General features: G+C 42.7%; 1 protein-coding gene across 5 annotated transcripts in view; it reads left to right on the forward strand.

Moving 5' to 3' along the window:
* EPHB1 (EPH receptor B1) overlaps nt 1-18,944 on the forward strand; it is a 344,890-nt gene that overhangs the window by 118,209 nt on the left and 207,737 nt on the right. The gene's annotated exons all lie outside the window — the stretch shown is intronic.

Consider the following 18,944-nt stretch of genomic DNA (forward strand, 5'->3'; position numbering starts at 1 on the left):
ATGGCACGGGAGACGAAATGGGGTACCACCCCACCAGCCCCATAACATAAAAGGCATGATGCAGAACTAAACTCTTTTCTTCCTTACAGCATCCCTTCTGGAACTTTCCTGTCAAGTAAGAGGGGACTCACTAGAGCAGGCATCCCCAAACTTAGGCCCTCCAGATGTTTTGGACTACAATTCCCATCTTCCCCGACAACTGGTCCTGTTAGCTAGGGATCATGGGAGTTGTAGGCCAAAACATCTGGAGGGCTGCAGTTTGGAGATGCCTGCACTAGAGCGTGGTGACTCCTATTCACACCCCATAAGGTTACCTTGATTAATGGCACTGAAAACCACTGAGAGGACATGGATAATCTGTGGGAGAGAAAGGTTTTTGGGGAAAAGATCCTTACTCACTCATAACAGAGTTAAGCACAATTGTTCTAAGCACATTAAATTTTGGTTAGATTTACTTCTGCTCACATCCACCTTTAAACAAATGTTCCCCAGGAAAATTCTGAGGCTAGAATAAATCACAGGCACTTAGCTTTGTAAATAAGTGGATATTATACTCAGTTTCCAGATGTTACAGCAAACAGGTCTCCATTCATGGCAGTAAATGAAGGTGAAAAAGGTTCCAAATGACTTTAAAAGAAAAAGAAGTTGGTTTTCTTACAAAAAGGATTGTGCAATCTTCAGTTGGCAAAGATGCAGGCTTTAAAATCTCCCTTTTAGAGAGATTCAGTTCACTTGCCTTTTCTTTCAGCTGGGAGCCATTAGCTACATGGCTCCTTCATTGCTTGTTCCTGGAATCATGAAGTGGAAAAAAGAGAGGTAGTTGGGGAACAGAGGCTGCTGTGGGCCTGCCAAGCCACACTCACCCTGGTAACTTGAGTTCAGGGCTCAGGTTAACCCTTTCATACACACAAGTGCGAGTCAGCAACTGTATATTACTGTAGAATCAACAAGGCCAAAGAACCCATTTATGTTTTCCTATGTAGCTCATAACCTATTACAGAACTCCAGACTCTGCCTTATTCAAAGTCAGAATATTTGTTCATTAGGCTGAATGAAGTGGTTGCTATTTTTGTGTGCTGTGACATGGAAGCAAAGGGTTAATTTATTAATATTGTATTGTTTATTCCCAAGGAGAGGCGGTTGTGGGGCTTTCTACTTCAGATGCCAAAATAACTTGGCCAGCCTTGGAACCTATGCACCTTGTGTTGAGGATAGGCACCACTTGCTCTTCTGTGTTAGGCAGCAAAATGTCTTGGTCAGCCCTGATGTAGCTCAGCCTTATCCTGCTCTTCAGGGTCTGAAGTGAAGGTCCTTCCCATCAAGGATTGAATCTGGGGTCTTCAGCACAGAAAACAATTCCTCTGCCACTTCCCTATGGTCCCTTCCCAACCAGAGTGATCATGGCCGCTGTTGTTCCAAAAATCACATTTGCTAAACGTCAGTATTTCAAATCTGCAGTGGCTTAAAGTGGTGACATCAGCTGGTCAATTCAACAGCATGAGAATCCAGTGAACACATTGTACCTATTCCCTTTTACCCAATCACCATCTGATCTCAAAGAACATGGAATTCATGCTCAACACACAAGGCTCCAAGGTAGAGAAGGGGAATTAACCCAGAGGTGAATTTGTGACACATGAATGTACATTAAAACTCCGCCCGCTTTGTGTGCTTTACTCTTTACCTAAAGTGGCCAGAGGGGCACGTTAAGAGCCCATTCAAAACTGCTTCTTGTAACATTGGTGCCTGTGTAAGCTGGACAGTCTGCAGTGCTTAATTCCCAGGCAGGACATGAAGATGAATTTGCAGCTGTGGCTGATGTGTGCCTGCTTTATGTTGCAATATATTACTGGTTTTGCTGTACTGAAGGATTGTAGGGACCGTTCTGATGGCCATTCTGATTCAAGCAAACCTAATGCAGCCTGCAGAGACTATAATAGAAATTAACATCTGTGTCTTTAAGTGAAACACAGCAGCATCACCTAGCCTTGGGAAATAATTATTCTCTTAAAAGAATAATAGAAAGCCAGTCAGATCAGTGTAGCCATCTGCTAAAGGGGAAACCAGCTCCAAGGGGCCAGATTCTCATCTGGTGTAAATTAGCGGCAGCAGGAAGGGCTTGGTGTGCTAATGGAGGATTATATCCTTGCATTTGAGAGAGGTGATTGGCATAGGAGTATTCTACATAACTGGTCTGTGGTGTTCTTGACTTGTTCAGTGGTGCACATGTTTATAATCCCCACTTGCTGTTTCATATGCCTGTATTTTTCACCTGCCATCTGTAGCTCTTTGGCCATGCTCTTCGTGCTAACCCTGTGAAGCAAATGCAGGTTAATATTGGTTCTTTTGATAGCATTTTAATGTGCACAGTGAATCTGCATCTTGCTTGCTTTAGCAACCACCCGTTCCCAAGATGGGGAACTGATACTGAGAAGATGGCAAGCAGCTAGCCGAATCCCTTCCCCAAGGAGCCCATTGCTGAGCAAGTTGTATGAATCCACAACTCCCATGTCCAACTAGCCCACATGGCTGAATAAGAGCTGAAAGGGAGGAGAATGAAATCTAATGCATGTCTCGTGCGGGGTCAATTGCAAATCACCAGAGACCTTTAGGGGTCTGCTGTTTATGGTGAGAGTTTGATGGGTATTTTTAGTGACAGGCTCAGGCTCAGCTCAGTATAGATATACACCAAGGGAGAGTTGACCCAGATCACAATGTGTAAGGATTGTATTTGGGTAATCAAGACTGATGTGTGGTATTTTTTCCTACATAGACTGTGTACATGTAGGGAAAACAAATGGTTACCTGTTCTGCAGGATGTAAGGTAAAGGTAAAGGAACCCCTGACCATTAGGTCCAGTCGTGACCGACTCTGGGGTTGAGGCGCTCATCTTGCGTTATTGGCCGAGGGAGCCAGCGTACAGCTTCCAGGTCATGTGGCCAGCATGACAAAGCCGCTTCTGGTGAACCAGAGCAGCACACGGAAACACCGTTTACCTTCCCGCTGTAGCGGTACCTATTTATCTACTTGCGCTTTGAGATGCTTTCAAACTGCTAGGTTGGCAGGAGCTGGGACCAAGCAACGGGAGCTCACCCCGTCGCGGTGATTCAAACCGCCGACCTTCTGATCGGCAAGCCCTAGGCTCTGTGGTTTAACCCACAGCGCCACCCGCGTCGCTTTGTGCAGGATGTACACATGATTTAAAGCTCTAACACACAGTCATTTCCCAGTGCAGGCATGAGGAGCAAATCAGACTCTTGCAGAGTTTTCACACCTAACCTCATGGTTACATTTACCTTTGGGGTCTGAAATGAGTCAAGATTGTATCTTACCTCAGATAGATACATGATGGAGAATCAAGGCTTTGAGTTACACACATCTCTTGCTTAGGCAGACAAGTTCTGTCCTGCAAAATTCCCAATACATTTGTCACCTAAATGGTTTTGGATCCTAGCTGCCTTTTGTAAGAGTTAATGTTGATAATCTGTCATAAACACCATATATGACCAAATAAGGAATCCAGACCAGAATGAACAAGTATACACCCTAAGAGGCATTTCTCTCTCCCTTTCTTTTATTTGGGTGCCAAGATGTTGTTTGGATACCCACCGTTAGGGAGACACCCTCTAGTCTAGTCTGTCCCGTAGCTTGTTTTTATTCAATCTTTGAAGGACAGGAGTGATAGGCAGCTTTTATTTGACGTCCTAGATAATGACATGTATGAACCTTTGGAATAATGACAGCTGAATAGTGTGCCTGATATTGCCATGGTTACCAGCCAAGCTTTCTCCCCCCCTCTCTCCTCCTTCTACCCTTCTGACATTTTCTGTGTGTGTGTGTTATTGTTGAGTTCGCTTTTGGGATAGTGAAGGGGAGGGGAGCCAGGAGAAGAAACAGTCCATTATAGTCTTTTAAATCTCCCAGCTGGAAGTGTTTTAAATCTCAGCAGAGACAGGGAAAAACACTGTCTTAATCCCCAGCTCCCTGTGAATTATTTAAAGTGATCTTGTCGGAACAATGCATTTGTCACTGTTACAGTGTCAACAGCAGAGGCAGCTGTCCGAATGGCTCTGGGGTTTTGCCACAGGTAGGAGTTTGGGGTGGGGCATTTGCAGGCCTGGCAAAATGCAAACATGGGATTGCTGAGGTCCACAGAACTCTAGAGACGGATCCTTTTATTTTTTGCAAGGGAGGGGGGATCTTTGTACCAGTAACATGGTAATTTTGTACAGTTTGGCCTACCATTCTCTTCTGGAGACCTCTGGCTGTCCCTGCACTTGGTGGCTGTGTTTAAAGTTCCACCCACACCATATATTTAAAGCACTCTTCTACCACTTGGAACCGTCATGGCTTCCCCCAGCGAATCCTGGGAAATGTAGTTTGTGAAGGGTGTTAGGAAGGAGAGTTCTGAGGGTGTCCCAACAACTCTAAGCATGCTTAATGAACTACAGTTTCCAGGATTCTTTGGGGGGAAGCCATTACTGTTGATGTGGTGCTTTAAATATATGGGTTGAATGCGACCTTAGTCAAGGGAAGAACGAATAGATAGGCAGACTAGTTATGCATCTAGGGTGGACACCCAGTGCTGCACATCTTGGGTGCAATGTAATTCACCTCTGTATTTGCATTTAGTTATCAAATTTCATCATTGCAAAATTCAGGTTCTATTCAATCCTCAAACATGACTTCTCCTCCCACTCCAGCTATTATCACATATCATTCTCCCCCCCCCTTTCATTGCACCACTGAGTTCTTGAAGTGAACTGCCTGCATTTGAAGTCTCATTTTTTTTGTAACCTCTCTTTTCTTGATTCTTTTCAATTTGGATTCTGTCCTCTCCACTTTGCTCAGGCAACTGTGCAAAAATTATTGACCACCTCCCAGTTTCTCAGCCTGAGGGGCTTTATTGTGGCCTCATTTGATATGACCACACTTCCGACGTTAACACTTTTGTCCAATCTGACTTTTCCAGTCTTCATCAGGACTTTTTCAAATGAATGTTTCAGAGTTTGATCCTATGCCCTTTCTGATATTCAGTGGAACATCTCAATAACAATTTCGACAGCAGGATGGAAATAGTCCAGAACTGTGCTGAAATAAATATATTTTCTTGAACTTACCATGAGTTCCCTTGGGGCTAAACTTCACATTACCTTTAATCACACTCTGCATACTGGCAGGAAAACCCAGCCAGATGGGTGGGTATGAATAAGTATTATTAAATTATTATTATCCATTGTCATTTTTGTTTCAAATAAAAAGCAGCTATAGGGCCCTGAGCCTCTTAATCAGGAGTGTACCTGTTTCCTGCTGAAGATCTACCTTGATGGGAGTTTGCTCCTGAAGTTGATGTTTATAGTAAAAACACTTTCTGGGACAAGTAGCATGGGGGGGTGTTTGTTGGTGGAGCACAGGCACACAGCCTTTGTCCGACTCCATATCATGGTTCTATAGCTGCTTTTCCTTCTAAACAAAAGTGGTAGCATTAAACATGCTTTTTTAAAAAAAACGTGATTTTTTTTAAAGTGGCTCTGAAGTACTTGAAATAAATGAATTTATTTCAGAAAATCACTTCCAGTGGAATATTACCAAAATAACGAAGGGGCAAAAGACACAACAGGGGACAAATGGCAGGTTGACATGGGTAGGTGTACTAGCCTGCTGCTTGAAATGCTAAACTGATGTTTCCTTGTGGTATTTATTCCTGATGCCATCAGTCTTCCACTTAGAATGCCAGGGGTAGGGTATTTCGTTCACAGGGACCTGATCTGTTTTTTGGGTCTGCTCTATGTCCATTCTGATTTAATTTTTTTATTTGAGTCTAAATCTGATACCTTAAATTCAAACCTCCATTTTACCCACATCTAGTATAATGGAATCTAAAAAAAGAGAGGCTATAACTTGTTCTCCCTTACCCCCACCCCCCCACCCGTGGTTTGAACATGCCCAGGTTCAGGCAGATCAGTCTTTTAGAGGGAACCCTTTGAGGGTTCATCAACATTGAGGTTTTTTTTCTAGAAAAAGAGGTGCTGGAATTCACCATGAACACCTTCCTTGTTCTCTTATCATGGCAACAGTGCCTACCTGAGGGGTGCTGGAACCGAGTTCCAGTGCGTTTTGGCTGGAAAATTAAAGCCCTGTGTCTATTTGGGTTTATTACATTCTGACAGCACTGGATACCAGTTGTAGGCACGGTCACCCATTCTAAGGGGATGGATCCTTTCAAATTTCAGACTGATAGGTACAGCAATTCTCCAGCAAGAGCAGACCTTGCCATTTTGTACTATGCAAAAACAAAAACAAAGAAACTCTGTCCTTATAAGCCTGCCACATCAAGTTCGGGGCATGTTAGCATCAAATGTGCAGGAGTTGGGATTTAGGATAAAGAGATGTGGTTTGCCATTTACTTCTCATCATCCTGGGGTCTAACGTGAGGGGAATTGCGTTTGGGGATATATATCACCAGATATAAATTATTTTAGCACAGGTTTGCCTACCCAAAAGACTCTTTAACCTGTGAGGGGGAAATACTCATGGATGCATTCTCTGAACCCAGCCCCCCCCAAATAACAACAACAACAACAACAACAACAACAACAACAACAACAACAACAACAACATGCTGCAATTTAAAGGGTGGCCTGGAAAACTCTATCCAAGGCTGACCTTACAATGAAGCAGAGTGAGGCAATATCCTTAGGCAGCCAATGTGAGGTGTCATGAATGATCAACAAATTAGTAAGTTATTGAATTTATTATTATAGTCTTTTACTCCCAGGAAGAAGGGCTTTTAAAATTTTCTGCCTCCTGTGCCAAAGAAACTTGGGCAGCCTAGGTAATTATGTACCTTGACTTCTGTGAGAGGGGAACCCTTTACTTCTTCACTTCAGGAAGTAAAATATCACTATCTGTCCCTGTGCCAAATCGACAAATGACCTTCTGAGTTCAAATGCAATCTTTCTGTGTGCATCCAGATGAGGATGAGGATATACATTTGGAGCACATTTACATTTTCTTTGCAGTAACAAGTTCTTTAGAGTGGACGAGAGAGGCAAAATTTATTTAAGTATTTACAAACTGCTGTATCATAAAAATATATCACAGTGGTTTACAACAATGTCAAAACATTAAAAGCAGAAAATAAAATCATAAAAAGTTAAAAGCAAGACAAAGCATAAAGAAATACAAAACAAACAACAAAAAGTAATTAAAAACAAACATGAAGGACCAAGAAGGAACCAAAAGTTTTTCCTGGTTTTCCATTTCTCCTTGTTTAATTTGATCACTAAGCAATTTACAGAGGTAGATTAAGCCAGAAGACATTGCCTGCCAAATAATCTTAGTGCCTGAGCAATAAGCATATGAAACCCCTCCTAAACTCACTTTTAAAGCCACGGCAGCCAGTATAACTAAAACCCAAGTTATGATCAAAGTCCTAAATTCAGACTATAAAACATTCGTATTTGCTAGCATTTCATTATGATTTGAACAAAAAACGATCAGCTCTGTCACAAGCTATTCTTCAGTGGTGGCATTCCCAAATGGTTGTCCTTTGGAAGCGTTTTATAACTTTCCTTGAAATGCTAATTGCGCAGACATTTGCATAGCACAAAAGTACCCAAAGTATAAACCAAGACCGTTTTTAGAATGAGATACCAAGGCACATAGTTTCTGTGCTTTAGTATTAGTATTCCCAAGGAAATGAATTAGTCTTTTAGTATGGCAGTGTCTTCATTCTTTTGCCATTTTTGCATTTAACTGTTACCACTCAAGCAGCTCCACTGAGGCTAGAGAGACTGAAATAATGTTTAATGTTAACATTTGCATAATTATTCTTTGGATGAGTCTTCTGTTTGAGAGCCTAGATTCAGTTGGTAGGTTGCTGCTGTTTCCTGTCCACTTGCCCTCATGATAATTGATTGGAGATTGCCTTGTTACAGTTATCTCCATCATAGATATATCTGACACCCACAGAGTTGTTGAGCTTTTTTTTTTTAAGAAGACCCCAAACGCTTTCTCTGGGAACAAACCCAAATCCTCCCCACAAAATAGTGATTTTAAACTTTTGGAGATGCTTCCGCTTTCCATCGCATTGCCATACATCCGGGTTCCCCCCCAACATTTCACATTTGTACACCTGAAAACCAGGACATGTCAGGAATTTTCCTGATGTATGGCAAGCCCATCCTGGGTAGACTATTCAGAAACACAAGCTGGTACGGAACATGGCAGATAGATTAGTAACCAGGATACACAAGACTGATTATAGGGTCACAGTCATAGACCTATCTTAAGGGTACATTGTCTAGATCAGTGGTTCCCAACAGGTGGTCCGGGGACCCCCAGGGGTCCGCGAGCTATGCCAGAGGGGTCCGCAAGATGCTATTAGAATAAAAAATATATTAAATATATTTCGTATGATAACAGATTTTTTGTTTTGGCTGCTTCCTGCATGAGCAGAGTCTAGCGCAAAACTAGAATTAGATAGAGGCAGTAGTTCTGCTGTATGCCGTTAGGTGGCGCTTTACAAACACTACTGTTTTGCAAAGAGGCAGCGCGCGCATTCTACTAACGCTCACCTCCCCAAGATGCTTTGCGCACGTCGGCTTCATTTGTGCGCTACTGTCTTCTCCATTCCCCTCCCTCCTCCCTGGCGCGCGGTGCCTCTTTGCAAAACAGTAGTGTTTGTAAACAAAGTGTTGTTTTTCGCGGAAGCTACAGTTCGCGTAGTTAAAAATGGACCGTTGGTTAAAAAGTGGTTCGTTAAAACGACAAAGGCCTACAGATGAAGAGGAAGAACTGTAAAAAAAAACCATATAAATATAAAATATAAAAAGACTCTTAATTTGGCTCTCACTTTTTAATTTTAGGATTAGGAATTAATGGGGGTCCTTGTCACAATAGCAGCTCGATGAGGGGTCCTCGAGAAAATTTTGTTGGGAACCCCTGGACTAGATCATAGTCTGCCATTTTAAGGAGAAATTGGGAGGACAGTTGGGTCTATAGCTCATACTAGGTTTTTCTACCTCACAGATTCGTTATGAGGAGGCCAACTTGAGCTCCATAACAAATAAGCAAATTGTCAAACTTTATAATGTTAAAGGGGGAGCCTTGCTTGATATATATATCACATCCTCCTTTTATAACCATAAACTTTGGTGTAGGAAAAGCATCTTATCACATGTCTAGACTTCTGGAAGGTTCTGTTCATAGGCCTCAACAGCTGCAATTTCCAGGCATTCTGGAGCTTGAGCGAACATGGATAGACATGTTGAACCAAAAGGCTTTTTTTGTTGCTGCTGTTGTTAATTGTTAATTGTTAATTTTACCCAGGTAAAAAAATCTCTGTTGGCTTCAAGGGCTTTTCTGGGCTTTCAAGGACCTGAGTGACAAAGGGACAGCTTTCGTCCATATAAATCTGCCTGAAGTCTAAGAACTGCTTCAGGGGGCTTCTGTTGGGCGGGGCTTTGTGTTGTGCTCCGGAATCGGCCCCTCCCTTCATGTGTTCAGTTAAGTTCAGTTAGAGAGACCAACTGTCATCCTTGCCTCACCATGTTGTTTTAGTTCCTCTTAGACAGTATGTTACTGTGTTACAGTTTTCTTTATTATTAAAGCTTTGTTTGGCATATATGTGAGCAGCTTGCTTTGCTGAAAGAAAAGAAACTCTGCTGAAGAATGGTGGAATATCTTAAACTGGGTGAGTGAGGGGATATTCTTAGTCTGGCAGGATTGATTTTTTTTTAAATCACGTCAACCCCCCACAACAGTCATTGCCTTCTGACACTAAATGGGTAGCGGCTGCGGTGAGGGCCTTTTCTGTGGTGGTGCCCAAGGTGACATTGTTGTAAGCCATGATCAGATAGTGGTTAGTAGTACTCTGCGTTGTGGCTGCAGCAACCTCAGTTCGAATCCTAGTCATGGCACCAAAAAGGTTGTAAGCCAGAAAACAGCTTATCTCCTGAGTTTACGCCAATAAAATTCAGAAATGTGAGGAGTTGGGAGTCCAGCGTGGTGTATTGCAAAGCAATAGGTTACAGTCACATCGTTCCACAAAACTGCAACCCCACCCGGTGGTCCAGGCAGTGGTATTTATAAAATTTCAAACAAAGCGTTTCAATTTCCACCAATCATATACATCATTAGCTCATTTCATGTTTAATACACATGCACAATAAGCACTGGCAATTTCTGCTGATTAAGTTCTGATTCCCACCGTGTTCTGTTACATTGTGTTAGTGTACACGTTGGGAACCTGTGTTACGTGTAGCCATTTGCACCATGTAGCAGCTTACGTTCTAGCTTTGAGCTGTATCTTTGTGATTCACATATTAGCTGTATTTCTGCCCCAATGCGGGGCGGCAACTTGCAAAACCATCAGTTTCATAAAGTAACAGGCTACCATAACTTCTCTATTAGAAGCACGCTCAAGGATCTACAGGGGTACACATTATCACATTTATTGTGGCCCTTTGGGCCACTGCCACAACATTTTTGGGCAGCTGTCAAGAGACCACTACTGCTGACATCCCTGAGGGTCTGCTGACTGCTGAGTTTGGATTTGGATTTGATATCCTGCTTTATCACTACCCGAAGGAGTCTCAAAGCGGCTAACAATCTCCTTTCCCTTCCTCCCCCACAACAAACACTCTGTGATGTGAGTGAGGCTGAGAGACTTCAGAGAAGTGTGACTAGCCCAAGGTCACCCAGCAGCTGCATGTGGAGGAGCAGAGATGCGAACCCAGTTCCCCAGATTACGAGTCTACCGCTCTTAACCACTACACCACACTAAGTGTCATGTGAGCATTAGAAATGCCCTAAGTAATGCTATATAGTATGGCTTGGAGCATGTGGGCAGTTTCAGTGGCAGCCATTTGCAACCGCCATCCTTCTCATTCTCACCCCTGCAGCTGGTGGAAGTAAACTGGAGAGGGAGCTAAGAGAGTGGACAGGGCTACCTGCCACCTGCTTCAATGGGGGAATCCCCCAATAACATATGGGGGAATACCACGGGTCCCTCAAACCTGGAGATGATATTAGGGGGATACACAGGTTAGGCCAACCACCACCAACTTGGTGCTCTCCAGATGTTTTGCACTACAACACATGTTTTGTAATATCTGGAGGGCACCAGGTTGGCAAAGGGTAGGTTATGGACTGTCTCCCTGGGGAAGAACTCAGGTGGCGCTAGCATTTTTATCACTTTAGACAACTGGTTAAGCCCTTTTTATTCTCCAAGAATTTAATGGGTGATCTGCGGCTGCTGTTCTTTTATTGTTTTGTTTTTCTGATTTTATTTGATCTTTAGACTGCTTCTCCTTTGGTGCTGCTGATTAAGTTATTTTTATTGCTCACCTGGCGCCTGCTCTGATGTCATTTCAGCACCAGGCAAAGTTCTTTTTTATTTTCCCAGACCTTTAAAAATGTGAAATTTTATTTCCTGAAGATGGTTTCTTTTTTAATAAATGCTGCTATTTTTATCTGCTGCTTTTAATGTTTGAATCTGTTATTGCTTTTGTTTTTGTAACCCACCCTGGGAAAGGCTATATTTTTATTTTTATTTTAAGAACAGGTTATAAAGGTTTAAAATAAAACAGAACAAAAATAAATGAATATAAGTACAAATATTGATGTTTTTACTGTTTTACTAGATATTTTTTTAAGTGTGAATTAGTTGGGACACACTTAATAAACATCTTATACCAAATTTGAGAAGAAGTGCCAAGTTATCTAGATTCATAAGATAAATTATTTATTAGGGATGGATTCTCAATATTTATTAGATAGATGATCAATGTCAGTGTCTGTATTAATCCCCATCCACTCTACATGTACAACGGTCAGCGTAATTGTCAGTCTCACAGATACGTTCTACTGACATTAAATATTTCTTCAGACAAATTACTAGCTATTTACGCAAGGCTACTGGCTGAATGTTCGCTCAATGTCTAGATGAGATTTGATAACAGTTGTGGAACCTTTTTTCTCTGATGTAAAATGTACACTCTCAATTTATTGCTTCTATCAATAACCCTCTAAAAACACTACAGGTAAAGGCAAATATTGATCTCTGGGCAAACATCAGATCTTTGGTTTTGGGGGGACCGTGTAGGAGGCTGGTTGTAGTGTGCATTATGTTTGCCTTAGGTACTAGTCTGAAATAAAACATTTATTCAAAACCAACTCTCTGCATGTTCACTTTGATTGGGAGGGGCGGGGGCACCATTTTCTGCTCTGCCTCAGGCAGAAAAACTTAATTGGTCCAGCCCTGCAGAACAACTGCCTACCCTTCTTTCTGTGTGGTTGGGAGGACAATGCAAAATCCTCATGGAAGTGTTATTTCTATCATTATAATCTCCATCCTTATTTTATTTTAATGCCCCTTTATTGTAATTGTGTTCATTATATCTGATCTGCCACTTGGAAAACTGCAAGTCCCTTTACAAGCACATCATAGCTGTAAGGGAGGCTCTGGCAGATGTGTAATGTTTTGAAGACCAGATTTTGATATTTAAAGAGCATGCCTTATGAGAGGTCAGTGATGAGCCAAGACAAATGAGGAATGGTGCTGGGCAGGCTGCAGCCTCATCAAGATCTGTGCTGGGGCAACTACCCATATATTTATACCGCCCTGCATCCCCACCCCAGTGAATCATACCAAGGAAGTTAAGGAAATAGTACGGTGCCAAATCTTTATCCTTTCCCCAAGGCTGGTCGTATGATATTCACACATTATTTGAATTATGGTCCCTAGGATTAAAAAATAATAATACTTGCAATAGATTCTGGATGTGATAAGTTGTCAAATTTGAAACAGAATAACAAATTTTATTTAGGTAGGCCTTTAGGAAAGTTCTGTGTTTAGACAGAAAATATGAAGTTGAAAAATCAAGTCGTTACTGAGTTTGAGGAACATATATACCCAAGATATGTTCATTTCCTTGTATAAATATGGAGAACACAACCGCTTTACATAATACTGGAAAATAGTCAATAGTCAAAAACACTAATCCATGGAAGCACCTGGACATTACAAACCCATTATCTTAATTTCTGTCCCAGTTAAATAGGTAAAGGGTAAAGGGACGCCTGACTGTTAAGTCCAGTCATGGACGACTCTGGGGTTGCGGCGCTCATCTCGCTCTTTAGGCTGAGGGAGCCGGCATTTGTCCGCAGACAGCTTCTGGGTCATGTGGCCAGCATGACTTAAGCCGCTTCTGGCGAACCAGAGCAGCGCATGGAAATGCCGTTTACCTTCCCACCGGAGTGGTACCTATTTATCTACTTGCACTTTGACATGCTTTCGAACTGCTAGGTTGGCAGGAGCTGGGATCAAACAACAGGAGCTCACCCCATCGTGGGGATTCAAACCACCGACCTTCAGATCGGCAAGCCCTAGGCTCAGTGGTTTAGACCACAGCGCCACCTGTGTCCCTTAAATAGATAAGAAGCATTATTAACTCTAGAGTTACTAAAGCATTCAGATTTTAAATTTTAAAAAGTGACTAAGAGAAGGCATGGTGGAGGTCTATAACATAAATACTGGAAAGAACATGAATAGCGAAAACTTTTTCTCCTTCTCCCATAATACTAGAACCCAGGGACTTGCAATGAAATTAATGAGCTCATCCACTCATCTTGATACTTCAGCAGGTAAATAAACACATATGCTGCTACAAAATTGCTGCACAAAGGCTGGTTCCATTTTAGTGGTGTGCTTGTGCTTCCTAAGAATGCAGTTCTGCAAGGTCTTCTGGGTGCTTTCTTTTGAGTGAATGGCAAACTGTCTATAAATAAGTTATTGCAGCAGGTAGGAAGAATGCCCTTATCAAACAGATGCACTTTGCAGAGAATCCAGCATAACAGCTTGTGTATAAAATGTACATGCTTTGAAACAATTTTATATTGTTGCACATAGAGGCAGAGATAGTACCTTTTAATGGGATTGTTATCGCCACCTAGGAAGGAAGTAAACGGTTGATTGGTGGCTGCATTACAGTTTTGTGAGCCTTTGCTGCTGCTCAGCACTTTATTCTGGAGCTGGAATTTAGTGGGGGGAATACTGTGTGGACTTTTTAAGTGGAGTAATAAGAACTTGAAAACTCCGAAAGCAACCTGAGGTTGCAGGCATGCGCATTCCTCAGCATATAAATAATCTCCTTTCCCCTTGCCACCACATTAACTTCCGTTGATCTACATGACAGCCTAACATTTTACACCATACAGTTTTGCTTACATATGTAATACTCTCATCTCCATAAAAAAACATTAAAATCCTTCTGATAACGTTCTGCGACACAGCCATTAATTCATGCTTCAGTGGCACTGGAGCACCTTGGAATTATGCATCACATCCCGAGCAGCACTTAAAGGCTGCAAACAATCAGCCGGTAAACATGGAGCAATTTGGATGGCTTATAAATTGGGCTGCAATATTCTAATTCCATCACAGGCCCGGGCACACTTTATTCCTGCCCTTTAATTGCCACAGTAGCCAACATTACGGTAATGCCCTTTCATTATTCCACCTGAAAATAGGCACAGTCCCTGTGTCAATTTTGATGGATGTTGCGGCTCCGAAAACTGAGAAGCGGAGAGCCCTGCCTGGAGCAAGTTTTCTCGTATTCATTTCCCATTCCCCAAACCACATGTGGGCCACAGGTTCATCCGCTTCCCCACTTTCCACATGTGGCTGCACAGATGACCTCTCCCTTCCCTTATTTATGATCATATAACACCCACTCAATATGGTCATTACTTGAGAAGTGTTGTAATAATACAGTTGTGCTTTAGCATGTTAGCAGATGGAGACAAGTAGGTTAGAACGCTTGAATTTCGGGCATGGTGTTTAACAGGTTTGATTTTCACTATTCTGTTTGCAATGAGCTTGTTGTAGTTTAAAGCCCTTAAGGTACGTCCCCTTCCCCCCCTCCAAATAGCCATAACCTAAGTGAAGTGATTTTCCACCTTTTTTCCTTGTTGAGCTGCGCTGGTTTGGATCACTTTATTCACCACTACCAAATGGCAGACACATTAGTCTCTTGCAGCAAAAATAGCAAAGAGCTGTCTTGCAACACCTTAAAACAGGGGTCTCCTTTTTTTTAAGCCTAAGAAATTTAAGAAACTGTTGTGGACACCACAACGTATTAATTTCACAGAAGAAAAATGGATGATGCTCAGAACCCATACCAAACAGGCAAACTACCGACACTCCCCTAAAACAGACTTTAGACAAACTGAAAGAGCAGGCAACACTCCAATGCTATACAGGCAACTCTCAATGAGAAAATAAACCCCCACAAAAACAGGTTTGAGACCAGTAGCAAGGTGTCTAGGAGACTGAAATGTCTTGTGGAGGAGGACTGAAATGTTAAACAAGGAGGGGGGGTACCATTGTGGAGGGGAAGTGGGAAATGTCTGGCTATCTGCAATCAGTTCTCAGATGTTACAGTATTTGGGGGACAACATTGACTTTCAGAGGAAATTTCCAAAGCTCTCTCTCTCACCCTCTCACTTTTTATCATCTACATCCAATGATCTTCAACTGGTGGGTTAGGATCCAAGTGGGTCACATCCTGATCCAAGGCGCATCGTGACAGGAGCACTACTACTACTATGCAAATATATGCTTAAAGAAAATGGTTCCCAAATGCATGTTTGTCTTAAAAGCGGGTGCTGGGTCTGAAAAGGTTGAAGGTAGTTGATATACATGAAGCCACTGGGGGAACACATCCAGTGGTTTGGGCTGCAGTGTCAGCAACATTCCTGCAAATCCCAGAGAGGCTGTGGAATTTCTAAGCAGGTGTCTAAAGGTAGTTTTGGGATGGATGAAGGTGAGCAAACTGAAGCTTAAACCAGACAAGACAGAGTTGTTGTGGGCAGAGAAACTAGGTAATCTAGGTAGGGAGGTGCTGGATGGGTACACAGTCCCCTAAAGGAACTGCCTCCCAAGAAATTTATGGTTGCCACTTTCAGTTGTAGTATTTAATAAAGCTTAAAAACCCACCAGTTTCAGATAACTCTAAGCTGATGTGTTTTAGCTGATGCTATGCTAGTGTTTTATTGTTTTGCTGTGCTTGCTTTGGAAATGGTTTTATGCTGTCTGAATTGTATTGCTATTTCTTTTCCATTTTGCAGTTTGATGTGGTTTGTATGACATGGTAAGCCAATCCATGACTTACTGGAACCACGCAAATGTGTGGACTCTTGGAGATCAGCTTGTAGTCACCTTGCTCCTCCTCTGTCTTTTTTTTTTTTTTTAAATTCTTGTTCCATACTGAACCAAGTTGAGGTTTGGTTTAGTATGTTTTCCAAACCTAGGTTCATGATTCAGACCCAAACCTTCACTACTGTTTGTGATTAACAAGGAGAGAGCTTAACCAGCAGCCTGGGTTGGGCTGGAACACTAAATGAAACTTAGGCATAGCTCAGTGCTGCTTGTACAGATGCAAAGACCCTGCAAGCTTCTTTCTAGGAGTATACTCATGTTCCAGTAAGCCCAGGGGTCAGCAGGGCGCCAGTCCACCGTCCCTCAGACCTTGGGTGGGGCAGGCTATATTTGGGTGGGGGGGGTGCAAGAGCACCACAAGCCCCAGTGGTTGCTTACCTGTGTCTTGTGAACGGCAGGGGCTAGCGGCGGCGGGATGATTAGTGGCGTGTGAAAGGGCTCCAGAGAAGGGCTGCCTAAAATGGCAGCCACTTGAACACAGCTGCTGCTCATGCTGGCAGCAACAGAGCCCGGCCCCCTTCCTCCTCTAGGCAGGACGGGGAGAAGCCAGGAGGAGGGAGGGATGAGGCGCTGCTGCTGCCGCCGTGTGAGAGAGAGGGAGGGAGGGAGAAGGAAAGAATGCATTGGTGATCCACATGGCGATTCCCAGACCGTCTGCGGGCCGAATCCAGAAAGCAATTGGGCCTGATCCGACCCTCGGGCCTTAGTTTGCCTACCCATGCAGTAAGCCATAATGTGCAAAGTCTGGGTAAACCAGTGTTATATTATATTATGCTGGAATGTATACAGTGTTAGACTATGTTATTGCATTTTTGTGGTTGTATTATTGCTCTTTGCTACCTTTAGTAGATTTGCCTCAAAAGGGTGACTTATAAATAACCAAATGCAGTCTGTTATTCTCCCAGGGAATAGAATCCTGGCTATCTTGGATGTGGAGACTTTACATATTTATTATTGCAGTTCTTTATAACTCACTTTCCAGGATGCAGATCCCTTCCAGGTTGCCTCATGAGTGATATCCAAAGTCATCAGGATTCTTCTCACCGGGCAGCTGGTGGTAGATGGCCTGCAGAGACAGCCAACCTTGCCCCAGTGTCTTCTTTGCCTCTCTCCTTATTTATATGCCATCATCTTGCTGAAAAATGGCCTATAAACCATTAGAGTTTTTATCTGCATATGATATTCTATCAAATCTGGTCACTACACTTTGTCTAAATATGTCCCTGTCCCATCTTTTGACAACAAGGTCACCAAGGCACATCACAGCTGCAAGTCCTCCAAGGTGCATCACAATAATCTTGAAGAAAGCCACTTCACACACAAAAAGCACAAAAAAATTCAATTATTGACAGATAAAAAGAGAAGGAACAGTAAAACAACCTATAACAGCAAGAGAAAAAAAACCTGATAAATCAGAGGCAGATGAAAGACTTATTTGTCTGAAGGCCAGGAGGAAGGATCCAGTCAGGCTTCCTGTAGGAGGGAGTTTCCCAACCTTGGTCTCGCTACTAAGAAGACACTGTAACATGTCCTGACCAGCTGAGTAGTTGAAGGCAAAGGGACATGGAGTCGGACATACAGCAATGAACATGATGGGCAGGCTCATGGGAGGGAAAATAGCCCTTCAAATATCCTGGTCCCAAACCATTTAAGGAACTACAGTGGCACCTCAGTTTATGAACAGTCCTGTTTATGAACTATTCGGTTTACGAACTACACAAAACCAGAAGTAGTGTTCTGGTTTGCGAACTTTACCTCGGTCTACGAACAGAAGCCAAACAGTGGAAGGGCACCGGCGGTGGGAGGCCTCATTAGGGAAAGCGCACCTCGGTTTAAGAACGGCTTTGGTTTAAGAACGGACTTCAGGAACGGATAAAGTTCGTAAACTGAGGTACCACTGTATAGGTAATAACCAGCACATTGAACTGGAAGCTAGTGCAATTTAGTAGCATTGTAGTAATAATCTTGGCAAAAGTGACTCCCTGCCAGCACTCTGGCAGCTACACTTGCCACTTAGTGGAGCAGCCTGCCTTCCTTGCATCTGGCTGCCCAGTGAAAGCTCCCTGCTTCCCATGGAGGAGCTCTGTTTGCATACATTGGTACACATAGAGATATTCTCCCGGAGGCCAAGTGTGTGGATAGCAGAGGGCCATGGCAGCCATGCATGTTGGCAGTAAGGGGTGGGATTAACCCATACACGCCCCTCACCTGTCCTTCCAATGTGGAGCGATGACTATCACCTCTCTTATGTGGTTTTTATGCTATTATTTTTCTGATCTATGCTGCTAATATTATGATTTAATTGTATTCAGATTCATTGATTGTTATTACTGTTATTATTGTGAGCTGCCTTGGGAAGGTATAACTTGTTTCAAATCAAATTAATGAAATGTCCCTGATTCCAAAGCAGCATTTATTGGTTTTGATAGTCCACCTACAGGTTTAGGTAGGGTCTCTTTCCTTTTATTGTATAACTTGAAAAGCATTATTGAGTCACCAATCTATTTTCAGTCATTTCAGTTAGACCAGCTTGTTAATTTAATTTAATTATGGTGTACAATCCCCCCCCTTTACACTAAACACCCTGATAGTTGCCAGCTCTATCCAAGATGAGCATTGCTCAGGAAACTGCCAAGCTTACAGAGGCCCTGCCAATTAGGGGTTAAAAGAGGTCAAACTATCAGAAGAGCAGAAAGTGGTTGATTTTTATGATCTTTGT

Source organism: Zootoca vivipara, chromosome 5, assembly GCF_963506605.1.
Source record: "Zootoca vivipara chromosome 5, rZooViv1.1, whole genome shotgun sequence".
In the NCBI taxonomy this organism is placed as follows: Eukaryota; Metazoa; Chordata; class Lepidosauria; order Squamata; family Lacertidae; genus Zootoca; species Zootoca vivipara.